General features: G+C 42.6%; 1 protein-coding gene across 1 annotated transcript in view; it reads right to left on the minus strand.

The window, feature by feature from the left end:
• Positions 1-14,521, minus strand: part of ZMYM2 (zinc finger MYM-type containing 2) — a 62,764-nt gene extending 48,243 nt beyond the window's left edge. Inside the window, exons 1-2 of the transcript XR_011569763.1 lie at positions 14,314-14,521; positions 13,417-13,485 (exon numbers count right to left, since the gene is read on the minus strand). The gene's annotated coding sequence lies outside the window, so the exon portion shown is untranslated. The remainder of the gene's footprint in view (positions 1-13,416; positions 13,486-14,313) is intronic.
• Positions 14,522-19,014: the final 4,493 nt, after the last annotated feature.

Genomic DNA, 19,014 nt, shown 5'->3' on the forward strand with positions numbered 1-19,014 from the left:
CAGTAACCCACGCTTCAAAACAGAGTAATTACTCACCCGTAACAGTTCTTTCCAAATCCTAGACTATAAATGTGGTCACTTCTATACGCCACAGAGAATATGCTTCAACTACCACTCACTGAGCCCTATAAAGAAAAGACAATCTAATTCAAGTTGGTCACTTCTACCTTATCCAAATAAAATCTATTCCCTTCAGCCACTTTTCTACACTAAATCAATTCTAATTATCTATTTAACACCAAGTAAATAACTTCAGTTTTCTGGGTTTCAATTTTCCCTAAAATAAATGGCATTTATTTTATGGTTTTTCTTAGAATTTAAAAAGATAACTGAATGTGAAAATCAATTAACACATTGTTAACTCCTAACAATCACCAGGCAGTTTTGTCTGTACCTCAAGATTTTGGTTAAGTTTCTAATTCATTTTTAGGCTTCCTTGCGATACTGCTTCACTGTTATGGACCACATGCTTGTGTTCCCCCTTCAAATTCATGAGATGGTATAAGGAGGCGAGGCCTCTACAAGAAGATTAAGTCAGGAAGGTGGGGGGGCCCTCATGAGTGAGATGAGTGACTGTTTTATAAAAGACACCAGAAAGCTCCCTCTCCCACCACATGAGGACACAGCAGGAAGAGGGAAGCCTGTCTGTGAACAGGAAGCAAGCCCTCACCAGCACCTGGTCTGCAGAAGCCCCAACCATGGGCTTTCCAGCCTCCAGAACTCTGAGACATGAAGGTCTATTGTCCCTGGTACTTCAGTTATACCAGCCCAAGTAGACTGAGACAATCGTCATAAATTATAAATGCTTTCACAGCTTTACTTGGTCTTTGATTCCATGAGAATCAATTAACCCCAATACTTGATGTTCTCAGGAAAAAAGAAAAGGTAGTTAAAAAATAAAATGTTTGGGACTTCCCTGAAGGTCCAGTTGGTTAAGATTCTGTGTTTCCAATTCAGGGGGCATTAATTCTATCCCTGGTCAGGGAACTAAGAACCCACATGCCACATGGCATGGCCAATAAATAAATAAAATGTTGACATTCATTACAATAAAGTATTACTAGTAGGTAAGAAAATCTGGTTAACTTTCAATGAAAATCACAAAGAAAGCATTTCAAATGATTCAAGAAAAATATTCATTCATCATTTTCTCACTGATGAGCCCAAGCTTTCTAGGTACCAAAGGAGGTGCAAAGAAAGCTAAGGCAAATTCGTCTCTACAGTAAAGGCTATTATTCAACATGTGTTTATGGCACCTATAATAGTTCTGAGGCAGTAAGACAAATTAAACTTTTTTAAAATAAAAATCCCTGGGAATTCCCTGGTGGTCCAGTGGTTAGGACTTTACACCTAACCACTGCCACTATCTAACCCTGTGCTTCCAATGTAGGGGGCATAAGTTTAATCTCTGGTTAGGGAACTGAGATCCTGCAGGCCCTGTGGTGCAAGCCCCCAAAAAGTAAACAAACAACTGGAGAGGGTGTGGACAAAAGGGAACCCGCCTATACTGTTGGTGGGAATACAGACTAGTGCTGCCACTATAGAAAACAGTATAGAGGTTCCTTTAAAAAAAAACTAAAAACGGAGCTATCATATGATCCAGCAATCCTACTTCTGAGCACATATCTGGAAAAGATGAAAACTCAAACTAGAAAAGATACATATGCACCTCAATGCTCATAGTAGCACTATTCACAAGAGCCAAGATATGGAAGCAATCTAAGTGTCTACTGACAGGGAAATGGATACAGATATGGTGGATATATACACAGTAAAATATTACTCAGTCAGAAGAAAGAATTCACATCAACATAGACGGACCTAGAGATTATCATACTAAATGAGGGAAGTCAGATAAAGACAAATGTCATATGACATCACTTGTAGAATCTAAAGAATGATACAAATTTAGACTCATAGACACAAGATAAACTTATGGTTACCAAAAGGGAAAGGGGGATGGAGGTGGATAAGTTAGTTTGGGATTAACAAATACACAGTATTGGGACTTCTCTGGCAGTCCAGTGGTTTAAGACTTCAACTTCCAATGCAGTGGGTGCAATCCCTGGTTAGGAATCTAAGCAGCTAAGATCTCATACTGTCTCCTGGCCAAAAAACCAAAATATTAAAACAGAAGCAACACTGTAACAAATCTAGTAAAGACTTTAAAAATGGTCCACAGGGGGGAAAAAAAAGTCTTTAAAAAAAAAAACACATAGATACACACTATATATAAAATAAACAAGGACCCACTGTAAAGCACAGGGAATTACAGTCAATATCTTACAGTAACTTATAATAGAAAAGAATACAAATAAGAATATATATATAAAACTAAAATCACTTCACTGTATACCTGAAAACTAACACAACACTGTAAATCAATTATACTTCAATTAAAAAAAAAATTAACCAAACAAAAATCCTGGAGATGAAAAATTTAATAGCAGAAAAGAAAAAAGTCACTAGAGGGGATTAACAGCAGATCTAAGCAAGCAGAAGAATCAGTAAAATGAAAGGCAGGATAATTAAAATTATCCAGTCTGAAGAGCAAGAAAACAAGAATGAAGAAAAATGAATAGAGCCTAAGAATCTGTGAAACACCACTATGTGCACCAATATATATAACAAAAAGAGACAGAAAAGAACAAAAAACATATTTGAAGAAATAATGGCTATAAACTACCCAAATATGATGAATATAACGAGGATAAACACATACACCCAAGAAGCTCAATTCCAAGATGGCCATACCAAGACAGTAATAATCAAATTGTGGACCCAACAGTAAAAGAGAATTTTGAAGTAAGAGAAGTAAGAGAGAAGTAAGATCCATATGCAATGGATCCTCATCACCAGATTTCTCATCCAAAATCATGGATGTGAAAAGCTATGGCATGATATTTAAAATGGTGGGAAAAAAAAACTGTCAACCAAAAATTCTATATCCAACAAAATATTCCTCCAAACATGAGAAGTTAAGACATTCCCCAGAAAAACAAAGGTGAATTTATTACCTGCAAACCTACCCAATATGAAATGCTAAAGGGAATTCTTCAAGCAAAAATATAAACTACAGAGTAAGTTGAAGCTCTAAGAAATACAGAACACAAATGAATACATTTAAAAAAAGCAACAGGAAGCTAGTATTAATGTATCTTTGGTTTATAACTACTTATTGCCCTATGATTTAAAAGGCAAAAGCATACAATAATAATTATCAATATGTTAATGAACACACACATATAAAGATGTTATTGGCAACAAACCTAATGTAAAGGGAAGGACAGAGATGTGTAACAGGCAGAGCATTCACAGATTGTTCAAATGAAGAGTATCATTCCTAGTAAGCTGTTGTAATACTAAGATTCTTGTTTTAATCCTCAAAGTAACCATTATAAAAATAATTATAAACTAATCAGGAAAGAAAGGAATCAAAATGGTACACTAGAAAAAATTAAACACAAGAGAAGGTGATAATAAAAGCAACGGGGGGGTTGCGGATTTAAGACAAACAGAAAACAAGCCACAAAATGGTGGAGGTAAACTTCTCCTTACTCCTTTCGAACAATTACTTTAAATGTAAATAGACGAAATTACTGAAAGAGCTTAGGCTGGATAAAAAGACACACATAATCCATCTATATTCTATCTAGAAGAGACTCATCTTAGATAAAAAAAATACAAGGAGGTTGAAAGTAGGATAGAAAAGATATCCCATGCATATAATACCCAAAACAGAAATGCAGTGGATGTGTGGATATTGGACAAAATAAACGTTAAGTCAAAAAAGCTAACAAGAGGGTTTCCCCAGTGGCCCAATGGTAAAGAATCCATCTTGTAAATACAGGAGACACAGGTTCAATCCCTGATCCAAGAAGATCCCACATGACACAAAGCAACTAAGCACTTGAGCTACAACTACTGAGCCTAGCTCTAGAGCCTGGCAACTGCAACTACCGAGGCCCGCACACCCTAAAGCCTGTGCTTCACAACAAGAGCAGGCCCGAGCACCACATCTAGAGAGTAGCCCACAGAGCAACAAAGGGCCAGCACAGGCAAAAATAAATAAATAATTTTTTAAGCCCTGATTAAAAAGAGAAACTTGGGAAATGAGAAAATACTCATGAGACAAAAGAAGACAAAAACACAACAAATTGAAACTTAAGGGATGCAGTGAAAGTTTTATTCAGCAGAAAACTTACTGCTATTAACACCTACATTAAAAATCTCAAACCAATAAACTTTACACCTTAAGAAATCAGAAAAAGAGCTAAATAAACTAAAACTAGCAGAAAGAATGCAGTAATAAAGATCAGTGCAGATACACAAAACAAAGAACAGAAAAATAAAGGAAGGGCTTCCCAGGTGGCGCTAGTGGCAAAGAATCTGCCTGCCAATGCAGGAGACATAAGAGACATGGGTTTGATTGCTGGGTCCGGTAGATGCCCTGAAGGAGGGCATGGCAACCCACACCAATATTCTTGCCTGGAGAATCCCATGGACAGAGCCTGTATAGTCCATAGGGTCACAAAGAGTTGGACACGACTGAGGCAACTTCACACACACACACACACACACAATCCAGTACAAAATAAAAAAGGGGGAAAAAAAAGAGTGAAAAAAAATGTTTTAATAAAAGAAAAAATAGAGGAAACACAAAATTACAAATATGTGGCTCCTTGAAAAAATTAGCAAACCTTTAGCTATACTGACAAGGAAAAAACTCTCTAAAGTTATTAAAATCAGAAACAAAGAGAATTCTCTGGTGGTCCAGTGGTTAGGACTTGGCCCTTTCACTGCCAGGGCCCACGTTCGATCCCTGGTCCAAGAACTAAGATCGCACAAACCAAGCAGTGCAACCGAAAGAGAAAGAAATTGACATGTGACTAGCATAACAAATATAATTTTTAAAAAAAAAATCAGAAATATTAATAAGGTATCACTACTGACTTTATAGAAATGACTGAATATAATTTCGCAATTATATGCCAAAAAACTGGACAACCCAAAATAAAAAATTTTTAAAAACGGGTAAATTTTTAACACAAATTACAAAAACTGACTCAAGAAGAAACACAAAATCTGAATTATAACATGCAAAGAGACTGAATAAGTAATCAAAAAATCTCCCAATAAAGAAATTCACCAGGTTCACCAGGTGAAGTCTACCAAACATTTAAAGAAGAATTAACACTGTTCTTTCTCAAATTCTAATGATGTTCAACATAATCAGTCATTAGGGATATGCAAATCAAACCAGGAAAGATATCACATCCATCAGGATGGCTACTATCAAAATAAACAAAAAGTAACAATATCAGTGAAGGGAAATTGGTTAGCTGATTGAAGAAAGGGTGATTCCTTGTGCACTGCTATTGGGAATGTAAAAAGGTGCCACCACTATTCACAACAGAATGGAGGTTATTCAAAAAATTGAAAAATGGAATTACCATAAAATTCAGCAGTCCCACTCTAGGTATACTATATCCAAGTATTTTCTCTATAGTTAATCACAGTTGTATGTACCATATGTATCTATCAATATTAAGGGATTTAGTCAGCATTTCATTGAATTTAGACATATTTGAGGACAAAAAAAAATTAATCTTTTACATTATTCAAGCCTTCCCATTCAGATATATGTAAATCTGTCCATTCTGGTTTTCTTGCATGTCTTACTATATTATTTTACAATTTGCTTCATAAAATTCTTGCATATTTGTTATAGTTGTTCCCATTGCTTGCAATAGTAAAATGGATTTTTCCCATAACATCATAAAATGTTTACATAGCAAAGAAACACTATAAATAAGGTGCAAAAATATGAAAAAGACACATGCTATATAATGTATATATACTTGTAATTGAAATAACAAGAACTGATTTCCATACTTTAGAAAGAAGACAAATTAAACTGACAAAACTTTAACTATTTGATAACATTCAGTGTTGGCAAGAACATGGAAAAACTAGTAGAAAGGGCAGTGAGTTTTGTGGTCCAGTCGAAAGCAATCTGGCAGCGTCTATAAAAACGTGTAATATGCACGTGTGCGTGCTCAGTCGCTAAGTTATGTCCAAGTCTTTGGGACCACATGGACTATCGCCAATCAGGCTCAACTGTCCTGGGATTTTCCAGGCAAGAGTACTGGAGTGGGTTGCTATTTCCTCCTCTGGGAGATCTTGCTAACCCAGGGATAGAACCCCTGTCTCCTCTGTCTCCTGTATTAGCAGACGGGTTCTTTACCATGGAGCCACATGCTGACTGGTTCTCCAGAATCTCCCCCAGAGAAAACACACATGAACCCAAAGAAACTACTTCACATATATTTCATGCAGCACTGTAAATAACAAAAAAACCCAAATAGATTAAATGTCCACCAATGGAATATCTGAACTGCTAAAAAAGTGCATGTCACGAAGTGCCACACAGCATTTTAAAAAGAAATCCTTACATACTAACTCAGAAAAATGTCTAAGACATACTACTAAGTGAAAAAACCAAGACGCAGGAAGATGTATATAGTTGTTTATTATTGTTCACTCACTAAGTCGTGTCTGTGTCTGACTCTTTGAGGCACCATGGACAGTACCTGTGGTATACCAGGCTCCTCTGTCCTCCAGTATCTCCAGACTTTGCTCAGATTCATGTCCATTGAGTTGGTGATCCTATCTAACCATCTCATCCTCTGCTGCTCCCTTCTCCTTTTGCCCTCAATCTTTCCCAGCATCAGGGTCTTTCCCCATGAGTTGGCTCTTTGCATCAGGTGGCCAAAATATGGCATATAGCACACATGTTTTCAACATGCACATATAAGTTTAATTTATTATTACAGGTACATGTTAATATATGCCCAGGAAGGATTTAGAGTAATACACACTAAATTGGTACTACTACTAATCTCTGAGCAAGTGAGGAAAGCAGCCAGGAGATCTATGATAGATGAACACAGATTATGACTTCATGTTGCTTACCATATAGCCACAAAATCCCTTTTAAGAAAATCTCTTAATATCTTTATCAGATATGGGACAATGCTACTCTGGTTTTAGAAGCTGATAGGAATTATTTAATTAACATACTAAAAATCCATTCAAGGGCTATGCCAGCATCTAAAAACTAATCTCTTCTGATTTAGTAAATAAATGAATAAATCAATTAATTGATTCAAGTTACCTCTAGAGTGTAGAATTTCCAAGTTAAGGAATAATCTCTTCTTTTCCATAGGGTCAAACTTTAACTGCAAGATAATTTCAAATAATTTTAACTTTCTCTGGGGATCTCATCCACTCCCCTGATTTTAAATAAAACCTCAATGCCCAGACTGATTAACTCATCTCAGTCGAGGTGTCTCAAAGCCCCAAACCACCTACTCCCAATATCCAAGTCATCTGAATTTCCTTTCACCGTTTTTACCCCTCCTCCAATCTTTGCCATTTGGGGGAAGTTAATGTATCTAGCTTCCCAGGTGGCTCAGTGGAAAAGAACCCGACTGTCAAGCAGGAGACTTGGGTTCAGTCCCTGGGCTGGGAAGATCTCCTGGAGAAGGGCGTGGCAACCCACTCTAGTATCTTGCCTGGAGAATCCCTATCCATGGACAGAGGAGACTGGCGGGTACAGTCCATGCAGGTGGCAGAGAGTCAGACAGGACTGAGGACGGAGCACACATGGTTGTCTGCGTATGTGCCCTGGACCTGACACTCTAAGGCTCCTCCTGACCTCACCCTGCTAACAACAGGCTCCTCACACTTCTGCTGAATTTGCGCTACTACCACCACCACACAGAACTGAGGCTTGTGGACCAGCCTAACACACTGGTCAGTACAATTCACACATTAATCTGCTGAAGACCTTGGCAACATAAGGAAAGGGATTATCAAAAATGTCAATTGCTTATTTATGTATTTATTTGGCTGCATTGGGTCTTAGTTGCAGCATGTGGGATCTAGTTCCCTGACCAGGGATCAAACTGAGCCCCTGCATTAGGAGCTTGGAGTCTTAGCCACTGGACCACAAAAGAAGTTCCCAAAATGTCAACTGTTGATAATAGTATATATGCAAAATGACTAGTATGCTGAGAATGAAAAAAATCATGTTATTTTAAAAATACAAATCTTGAGGGACCTCATAAACTTTTTTCTGTCTGAAACCTCTAGCTGTGCATCACAATCTTACTTAAAATACTTAACTTAAAAACCTCAACACCTGCTTCACTGACTATGCCAAAGCTTTGACTGTGTGGATCACAGTGTGAAAAAGTCCTTAAAGAGATGGGAATATCAGACCACCCTACCTGTCTCCTAAGAAACCTGTATGCAGGTCAAGAAGCAACAATTAGAACCAGACATGAAACAACTGATCAGTTCCAAATTGGGAAAGGAGTATGACAAGGCTGTATTCTGTTGCCTTGTTTATTTAACTTACATGCAGAGTATATCGTGTGAAATACTAGGCTGGATGAATCACATGCTGGAATCAAGAGTGCTGGGAGAAATATCAACAACCTCAGATATTCAGATGATACCATTCTAATAGCAGAAAGTGAAGAGGAACTAGAGAGCCTCTTGATGAAATTAAGATGCTTGATGAAAGTGAAAGAGGAGAGTGAAAAAGCTGCCTAAAAATTCAACATTCAAAAAACTAAGGTCATGGCATCTGGTCCCACCATTTTATGGCAAAATAGAAGGAAAAAGTGGAAGCAGAGACAGATTTTACTTTCTTGGGCTCCAAAATCACTGTGGACAGTGACTGCAGCCATGAAATTAAGATGCTTGCTCCTTGGAAGAAAAGCTATGACAAACCTAGACAGCATATTTAAAAGTGGAGGCTTCACTTTGCCAACAAAGGTCCATACAGTCAAAGCTATGGTTTTTCTAATAGTCATGTATGGATGTGAGAGCTGAACCACAAAGAAGGCTGAATGCCAAAGAACTAATGCTTTCGAACTATGGTGCTGGAGAAGACTCCTAAGAGTCAAACCAGTCAACCCTAAATGAAATCAACCTTGAGTATTCATTGGAAGGACTGATGCTGAACCTCCAATACTTTGGATACCTGATGTGAAGACCTGACTTACTGAAAAAGACACTGACACTGTGAAAGATTGAAGCCAAAAGGAGAAGGGGGTGGCAGAGGATGAGATGATTAGATAGTGTTACCCACTCAATGCATATGAATTTGAGCAAAATCTGGGTGATGGTGGAGGACAGAGGAGCCTAGTGTCCTGCCATCCACGGGCTTGCAAAGAGTCGGACATGACTTAAGAGACTGAACAACAACTGCTACACATTACAACTCTAGACTTCAATAAAGAAAGTGAAGTCGCTCGGTCGTGTCCGACTCTTTGTGACCCCATGGACTGTAGCCTACCAGCTTCTCTGTCCATGGGATTTTCCAGGCAAGGGTACTGGAGTGCGGAGAAGCCAATGGCAACCCACTCCAGTACTCTTGCCTGGAAAATCCATAGACAGAGGAGCCTGGTAGGCTGCAGTCCATGGGGTCGCTAAGAGTCGGACATGACCGAGCAACTTCACTTTCACTTTTCACTTTCATGCACTGGAGAATGAAATGGCAACCCACTCCAGTGTTCTTGCCTGGAGAATCCCAAGGACAGGGGAGCCTGGTGGGCTGCCGTCTATGGGGTCTCGCAGAGTCGGACACAACTGAAGTGACTTATCAGCAACAGTAACTTTCTCAATGACAATTTATAGTTTTTACATATTGGAGCTGTCCATAAGAACTTTGAGATTTGAATATCTTAAAGTGAAAGTCAAAGTGGCTTGGTCCCGTCTGACTCTTTGTGACCCCATGGACTGTATGTAGCCTGCCAGGCTCCTCTGTCCATGGAATTCTCTGGGATAGACAACTGGAGTGGGTAGCCGTTCTCTTCTCCAGGGCATATTCCCAAGCCAGGGATCAAATCCAGGTCCCCAGAATTTCAGGCAGATTATTTACCATCTCAGCCACCAGAGAATATCTTAAAAGTTCTGTTCAATTCTAAAATCCCAATTTGTGCTCTGACAGGAATAGAAAAAAATTAACCAACTGAAATCAAAAATGGAAAATACATGGAATCAACATACTGTCTCAGCATACTTGCTTCCTAACTTAAAATGCCCTACATAAAATACTGTTAATCCAATGGGAGAAAGCACTTGGGTTTAGGCTCATCTTGCATCGCTTAAATAAAACATGCAAGGTGAATATGTCAACGTCCTCTTGTAATAAGTGTTATTCAACATAATATATGTGTGAATATTACCAGTAGACAGATATGAATGCCTAGAAAAAGATACAAAATTTCTAATTATACCACACCTTTTGACAACAATAGAGTTCCAACATGCATACATATTCTTTACATAACAGTTACAACACAGCATCTGACCAAAGGTAAGGATTCACTTTCCCTCAAATGCATTAGTAAGGCACTCTGTACCTCAAACAAGGGCAACATACAATAAAACTTCAAAAAATAGGAACAGTGTTGTACGAAGATGGTATGTCAAGCTCCATACCCACACAAAGGTCTGAAATGTTCACTGTCAGCATCGGTGTGACATCTGAGTACTCAGAGTTGTCCCACCACATGGGGTACAAGAGTCCAATGCAAGAGAACCTAGAGGAGAAGAATTCAGAAAAGCAGGGCCACTCTCCCTTTCCCTCAACTGTGTGACAAATGACAGGAGGAGGAACACATACTATTAAGGATGCACTAAAGAAGGTACCATAAACATGTGAAGTATTTTTAAATATCAAAATACTTCATAAGTACACCTAAAGGTACCTAACTCACATTAAGTGCACGATAAATTTACATATAATAAAGAACTTTGATTTAATCAAAGTGAATTTAAAATTGTCAGGTTATCTTTTTGCCTGGTGCATTAAAGCACCATTAGTTGATGCTTTTAAGTAAAAGAATTTTTAATTCTGAGCTAAATCGTTAAGGAAAACAAGAACCACATCCCTTCAAAAACTGAGACTTCCCTGATGTGAGTGGTCAGGACTCTGAGCTTCCACTACAAGGGTCACAAGTTCAATACCTGGTTTGGGAACTAAGATCACACATGCTGCACAGTGCAGTCAGAAAAAAGTACATCCGTGTACAAATTATAGTTGGGCCTCCCTTTTACTGAGTTCCTTCATATCAGCAGATCCAACTGCCTGCAGCACTATTAAAAAAAAATCCAGGCATAAGGGGACCCACAATTCAAATCCATGTAGTTCAAGGGTCAACCGTATTTGAAAGAATCTTAGCTTTCATACATACATATGTTCATACATATGTTGACATTACAGTAAAGTCCTGATTATACATTTTGTATGTCCTCATCTCCAAATGTGTACTTAACATAACCAATTAACCTTCCTCCACCGACATCACAAATAAATACAAAGAAAAATTTTAGAATGGTAAATCTTCTAGGAAAATATGTGGTGATAATATAAGCTTTACCCATCTATTGATAGTTGAAAGATTTAATCCCTGATCCACTATATCTGAATGATTTAATGCCTGAAAAGACCTTTAAACTTATTACAGAAGTTATATTCATTTTAAGTTACAGTATTTAAGAAGTAGATACTAAATTGCACACATACACACTGAAAGAAGAATATATTATTTCTGATTCAAATAGACCCTATTAGTTTAAAACCAGTCAAATAATTATCTAATAGTTATCTAATTGATAACTGTGGTACTACTTTTTTTTCTTAAAGATACTCAGTAAGATTTAACATTCCATGTTTGTTTACCCACTGGTCTCCAGCAAAAGAATACAGGCTGAAAAGACTGTAACTTCCAGTTTTTTCAATTTCAATTTCTAAATTTGTGAAACAAGCATATTATATACTTTAAAACAGGACAACACAAAGGACTTCCCTAGAAATCCAGTGGCTACAACTCCACACTGCCAATGCAGGGGGCACAGGTTTGATCCCTGATCACAGAACTAAGATCCTACAGGCCTTAGTGTGGCCCAAAGATTTAAAAATAAATTAAAAAAATGAAAATTCACAAATAAAACAGGACACCACAGCTGCTGAACTCAGGCCTGTAACCAAAACTGGTTAAGTTCAAATCCTGTTTAAACAAATACTACTACCTGGGTTATCTGCTTAGGCCTGTTTCCTCCTCTAAGAATTAGGAATAAAAACACTAAGTTTTTATAAAGATTAAACTATTTAATATGTTAAAAATTAGTCTGGACATGTGTTGATAATTATAGAATGTAAATGATAGGTACACAGAGGTTCAATATACTATTTTCCCTCATAAAGTTGATAGTTGCCATAGTAACTTTAAAGAAAAAAAACTTATGCTAGCATACAATACAGGCTCAATACATGCTATTTTTATGACCCCTGCAGGCCATTTGCCAAGATTTCCTTAAAGGAAATAATACATGAAAGCACCGGGGACCTGCCTAAAGTGGTATTTGCTTAATACAAGTTGCCATCCTCACATCATCCTTCACAATCAGTATTCAGTTTGTGTTCATTGTCTATTATTTTTTGACCCATTTGAGACTTAATATTTAAGCATAAGCGACCATACTCATGACTCACCTTTGGCAGAGACCTGCAAGTTAACTATTGGTGGGCTCCAGAGATATAATGTGTCCAGAACAGTAACTTCACTGATATTTTGTAACTCATAACAACGGATGGAAAATGACCCGTTATGTTTATCTTACTGTCTAGCACATTACGAGGCTACTTTAAAACCGACAAATTGCAAGCATTAAACAATAACTCTCAGGTAACACTTAACACGTCAGGAACAACTCAAGGGAACACTAAGCATCACAAAAGATTTGGGGCTAAGAGTAACCAGAGCAGGGAACTAGGTGATAAAGTAAGACAACAGGAGGAGGGGGCCTCATGCCTTTCCTAAGCAAACACTTTAAAGACATCCACCAACTCATGAACCCTAAGAGTCAAAATTTGTGTTTTACATCACACACTCAGAGCTAAATCCGTCGTTTTGCTTCTCCAACCCCTTCAATCAATTCTCCATTGAAAAGGAAGAGAAAGTGTTAAAAGATGGTTGCAGACCAGGCGTCAAACGAAACGACTTCAATTCCCACCCTGGAACTCTAGAGGGCGCCAGCAATATGCCCTCCTTCCTCCACCCCTCCTCCCGGGTAACGTGAGCAGCTGCAGGAGCCCGTATTCTGGTTGCTGAGGTTGGTATTGCAGCAGGAGCGCTCTCTGCAGCGGTGCAAACAGCAGCGCCCACTCCCAGCTGCCTCACCAGCCATTATCCAAGCTGCGCCCCGGGGGCAGTGCCACCCAGGGGGAAGCTCCTCCCCCTCAAAACAACGGGGACGCACCGGTCCCCAGGCCGAGGCCCTACATTAACCTGCCAACGTCTTCTAGGAGCATCAAATTAGGGGCAAAAGACTCACAATCGGGGTGTTGTCCTCCTCACGCTCAGCCAAAGATGCACCAGGTAAGGATGAATTCAAGTCCTGGTCCTGGGATAAGAGAAAAAATGAAAAAATGGATCAACAACATCTAACCAGGTGGGAGAACCAAACCTTTTCCACCAGAAGGAGGCAGAGAACTGAGTAAGAGGTCAAGGAGGTTCGGACCTTCGATTATTGCTCCCTAGTCAGGCACCAACAATCCCCTCCAACGTAAAGTAGAGCAAAACGGCATAAAATTTTTATTTGGGACCAAAACCCACGTGAAAGGCAAACCCTGGGGGGAGGAGGCGGAGGGCATCAGGCCTGCTCGGGGGGAAGGGGGGGAGGGGTAAGGGAAGGGCGAGCGCAGCCTCGACGCCAGCGGAGACTCCGATCCCCCGGATCGGCCCGCCCAGCGCCGTCTCCGCCGCGCCCGCACCCACGCCGGGCTGGGGAGAGCCCGCGTCGCCGCGGGGCGGAAACCCCCCGCCTGTGCCCCCGGCTCTTGCCCGGGGCCCGAGACTTGCCCCCCCGCAGTCGGCGACCGGCAGCGCTGCCTCCCCGTCCGCCATTAGAGACCCAGCCAAACAATACGTGCGGAGCCGAGCCGCGCGCGCGCCGGGGCCGGGGCGGCCGAGGAGGGGACCGGCGCGGGGGGCCCGCTCCCTCGCCCCCAAACTCGGGGACCTCGCGCCGTCGCTGGGAGAGCGCTAACGGGACCCCGAGCCCCCACGGAGGCGCCCCTCCCCCACCCACCCCACCCCCACACCGCGCGACCCCCACAGCCGGCCCCCGCCCCGGGCGGCCCCGGGCGACCCCCGCCACCGGCGGCTGCCTCACTCCGCCCTCGCGGCCGCGCCCGCACTCCCGCAGCCCGCGGGCCGCCCGCCAACGCGCCTGGGACATCAGCGGAGCCGCCGGCAGCCGGAGGCCCCGAAGCGGCAGCGGCGACGGCGGCCGCGCCGCGGGGCGCTCGTCCCGGGTCGGTGGGAGGCTTCGGAGGCCGCCCTCACCCATCTCCGCCTCCCGGCGCCCCCGCCTCCGGAGGCTGCGCCGCTCCCGGCCACCCCCACTGTCGGCGGCCCTGGACTGGAGACACGGCGGGGACAAGCCTCACCCGGTTCTGGCTGCGGCTCCACGGAACGAACCTCCCCGCCCCCGGCCCACCCCCCTTCGGCAACACGCGCAACTCCGCTCGGTCCAGTCCCGGCTTTAGCGCTGGTGAGGAGGCGGAGGCGGCGGCCGCGGCGGCGCGGCCCGACCCGGCAGGCCCCGCCCCCTGCGCCCTCACTGGCGGCCGGGGAGGGCGGGCTGGGCGCCTCGGGGACGCCCATTGGCTGCGTCCGCCTTCCTTCAGGGCCCCCCTTGAGGGGGTGGTCCGATGCTCTGTCCGTCAGCCGCAGGCCACACCCCCGCGCCTCCATTCCATTCCCCCCCCCCTCCCCGCCCCCACCGTGGCCCGGCCCGTCAGGGTCGGGCCGCCGACTCCGGTTCCCGCAGCACCGGCCGCGGCTCGGCCTCTGGGGCTGGGCGCTGTCGAGCCCCGGCGGCCCGAAGACCTGATCCGGGCCACCTGCCCTCGCAACGGCTACGAGCGCCGCCTCCTCAGGAGCGCCGCGGCCTCGATGTCCCCCAAGCCCTCCCTGTCCAGTGTCTGGGAGCCCCGTGAGGGCTGGAAGAGCAGGGGCTTCGGCGAAGGGGGCGGGAGCCGGGGTCTGGAAGGCTGGCGGGGGGCCCCACGCGCTCCTAGGGCTGGAGGCGCTTCCCCTCTCCTCAGCCCCGTGGGGAGGCGTCCCTCGCTCCCGTCATGGCTGAGGGAGGAGACGACGTCCTCCATCTTGTCGGGGCCGTGGGGGGAACTGGGGGCAACTCCGACTAGTCCCAGGAAGCCGGGGCTGGACCCCGCGGTGGAGACGGCGCCCCTGCCGGCTGCGAACCTGGGCCCGGCCGACGCGACGGGGTCCGGCCCGGACGCCACTCCCGCTCCGCCGGTCAAGATGGAGGCGACTGCGGGTCCCCGATCCCGGCGCCCGCCTGTCGGAAGGGCTGGGCCGGGCCCGCCGTGCCCCGGCCTCCGCGCTCGTCGGCCTCGCGGCGAACAAGGCCGCGGGGCAGGAGGGTGCGCAGGTGCGAGGCCTGCCGGGCGGGACCGGGCGAGCTCCTACCAAGGAGCCACTTGGGCCGCAGGGCTCGGCTTTTGTTCGCCGTCTACACCTACGTCCCGGGCGCGCGTCACGGGCTGTGCGGGTCCGGAGGTTCCACGTAGGAGGCGGGCGGGGAGGCCGCCCTGGCGGCTGTCGGTGGGACTGCAGCCGGCGCCGTTGGGGCGTAAATGGATGGAAACAGTGGACCTAATTTCACACACCGCGTGCTAGTGTAAACAGACGCGTGATGTTCAACTTTAAAGTTCAACACGATGGTGGACAACATGAACTTTCTAATGAAATTATAATCATCCATGAAGGTCTCAGAAAAGACTGATCTTAAAGAGACGCTACTTACAGAGCACAGTCTAGTAGAAAGTGAGTCTCATTGTGTATAAATCAATGAATATACTGCTCTTTATTTAAATTGAAAGATATGCATTTCAATATGCATTTCAACCCGCTTCCTCAAAATGGTACCATTTATTTTTCTGCATTTTATTTCTTAATTATAAAGTTTTTCAGTTTTCAATAAAAACAAAATATCCTTGTAAGACTATGTGTATTACACAGTACCGTTTTACACTGACATTCTTCACGTCACCATCTTCATGACAGAAACGTCCGCTATTACAAAATGCGGGATAACATTGTAATCAGTCCATGAAAACTTACATCATCCCCTTTATGTTACCACATACCATTGCAATAACTTCTCTTCATTGAGTTTATAATTAGATGGCTTAAGTAGCTGCTGCTGCTGCTAAGTCACTTCAGTCGTGTTCAACTCTGTTTGAGACCCCATAGACGGCAGCCCCCCAGGCTCCCCCATCCCTGTGATTCTTAAGTAGAGATACTTCCAAATAAGCTCTGTCACAGACTTTAGTGACAGATTGGATTGCTGCATGCCGTTTAATTTAAGGAAGCTCCATATTGACACTAATTATCTAACTGTATTGCTGTTTTATAATTAACAAGAGTAATAATTGCTTATTAGTATATATTAGTCACATTTTGTATTTATTCAAATCCATTTGTGAAAATGTTCACTAGATTACCTACATGATATCAGGGAGAATTTTAGTTGAGACTTGAAAACTTGGGGGAGTGGGGGGGGGGAATGTTTTGTGTCATAATTTAAATAAAAGCTACATTTAATTTTATAGAAAAGCACCTATAAAAACAAATATTTGCATGTTCACAACAGAATTATTTGTAATTTCCAAAACGTAGAAACTGAAATGTCCATTAACTAATGAATGCATAAACAAATGTGGTAGATCCATACAATGGAATATTATTCAGCAAAAACAAGGAATGTAGCTCTGACACTGGCTACAATATGGATGAACTTTGAAGACACTATGCTAAGAAAAATAAGCAGTCTATACATTGCATGATTCTATTTATGTGACTTGTCCAGGCAAGGCAATCTATAGAGATAGAAAATAGATTAGTTCCCTAGGCCTGGGGAGGTAGGGAGTGATAGCTAAAGTGTAGGGAACTTCTTTTTGGAGCAAATTGATTGTAGTGATAATTGGACAACAGCTCTGAATATGCAAAAAAAAACATTGAATTGTTCATTTTAAATGGATGAATTGAAAAAAATGGACAAATTATATGGTATGGAATTCTACAGTCCATGGGGTCGCAAAGAGTGAGACATGACTGAAGCGACTTAGCACACACGCACACATGAAATTATAACTTGAGAAGGCTGTTACAAAAATGTGTGTGTGTGGAGTTATTCTGCACTAATCACAAAAGCAGACTAAGCTTTGCAAGAAAGCAACATGAAGATTTGGGCAGAGGACTTGTATTTTAAATACTTGTTTGGGCACTCAAACCCTTGAGCAAGTTTGCTTCTCTTCTGATCTGGATGAGAATGCAGAACTGACATGGATGTGACTCCACCATTCCTCAGCTCTGTGACCCTAGACCTTCCAGAGCCTCAGTTTCTCCATCAATAAAATGAAGCAATTGTACATAATGTGCCCTTGAATAAAAGTCCACTTGTCTCTTCAGTCTTTTCATCCCTCGGGATCCCAATGTCTCCTCCATCTCTTCTCACTTTCCCAACTTATTATGAACATTGCTTTCCTCTCATTTCCTATGGCTTTTTAAAAATTATTAAATAACCCAATATATTTACTATATATATGTATGTATAAACTTTCCCCCATGCTGAAATGCAAGGACCCACCATGTTTCTCATTTTACTTCCCAGGCAGCATTGCCCACCCAACTGCCTTCTAAACTTTAGAGGTCCTGACTACAATAGAAGCAAATTTTTAAAAAGAAAATTGTATCCTGATTATGGAGGTCCTTTCCAGTAATCAAATTCTATGATTTTCATAAAATCATTAGCTGAAAATAATGATTTAAAGCTTAATTTTTGCCCATTTAAGAGTTCCTTATATTATCAACTATTGTTTTTCGAGTTTCTGTACTAGGTTACAATTCTCTAAGAGACTGAGACCTAAAATTAAGCAAATCCAACAACTTTGAATTTAGCATGCTGCTACTGCTGCTGCTGCTAAGTCGCTTCAGTCGTGTCCGACTCTGTGCGACCCCATAGATGGCAGCCCACCAGGCTCCCCGTCCCTGGGATTCTCCAGGCAAGAACACTGGAGTGGGTTTCCATTTCCTTCTCCAATGCATGAAAGTGAAAAGTCAAAGTGAAGTCGCTCAGTCATGTCCGGACTCTTAGCGACCCCATGGACTGCAGCCTACCAGGCTCCTCTGTCCATGTATTTTCCAGGCAAGAGTACTAGAGTGGGTTGCCATTGCCTTCTCCATGAATTTAGCATACTTTTTTAAAAAATATTTTTCGTACTTCCATAGGTAACAAACACACAGTGACAAAAACAAAAAGCAAACAATAACAACAACAAAAATTGGAAAACCAGTGCAAAAAGAGCAAAAGAAAAAAATTACCTGTAATTCTTCACCCAAGGTTGGCTCTTGGTAACAGGTCATATGCTCTTCCCCAGTAGTTTTAGGTTCACAGCAAAACTGAGCAGTAAATACACAGTGTCCTGGGCCCACTGCCCTACACATGCACAGCCCACTCCACTATCAACAACCTCTCTAAAGTGGTGCATTTGCTTCAGGGAATGAACCTGCATTGACAACACTCTCACCTCAAGTCCACAGGTTACACTAGGGTTCACTTCTGTTACACAGGTTACACTAATAAATACATTCTACAAGTTTTAACAAATGGATGTTGGAATAGTTTCATTCCCGTAAAAATCCTCTGTGTTCCACCTATTTAACTCTCTATCTCTATAACTCGTGCGAATCACTGACCTTTACACTGTCCATAGTCTTATATTTCCCAGGATGTCATATAGTTGGAATCATACAGTAAACAGCCTTTTTAGATTGACTTCCTCCATTAAGCAGTAAGCATTTAACAGTCCTCCATGTCTTTTTGTGGATTCATAGCTCA

Source organism: Bos indicus, chromosome 12 (genome assembly GCF_029378745.1).
Source record: "Bos indicus isolate NIAB-ARS_2022 breed Sahiwal x Tharparkar chromosome 12, NIAB-ARS_B.indTharparkar_mat_pri_1.0, whole genome shotgun sequence".
Lineage (NCBI taxonomy): Eukaryota > Metazoa > Chordata > Mammalia > Artiodactyla > Bovidae > Bos > Bos indicus.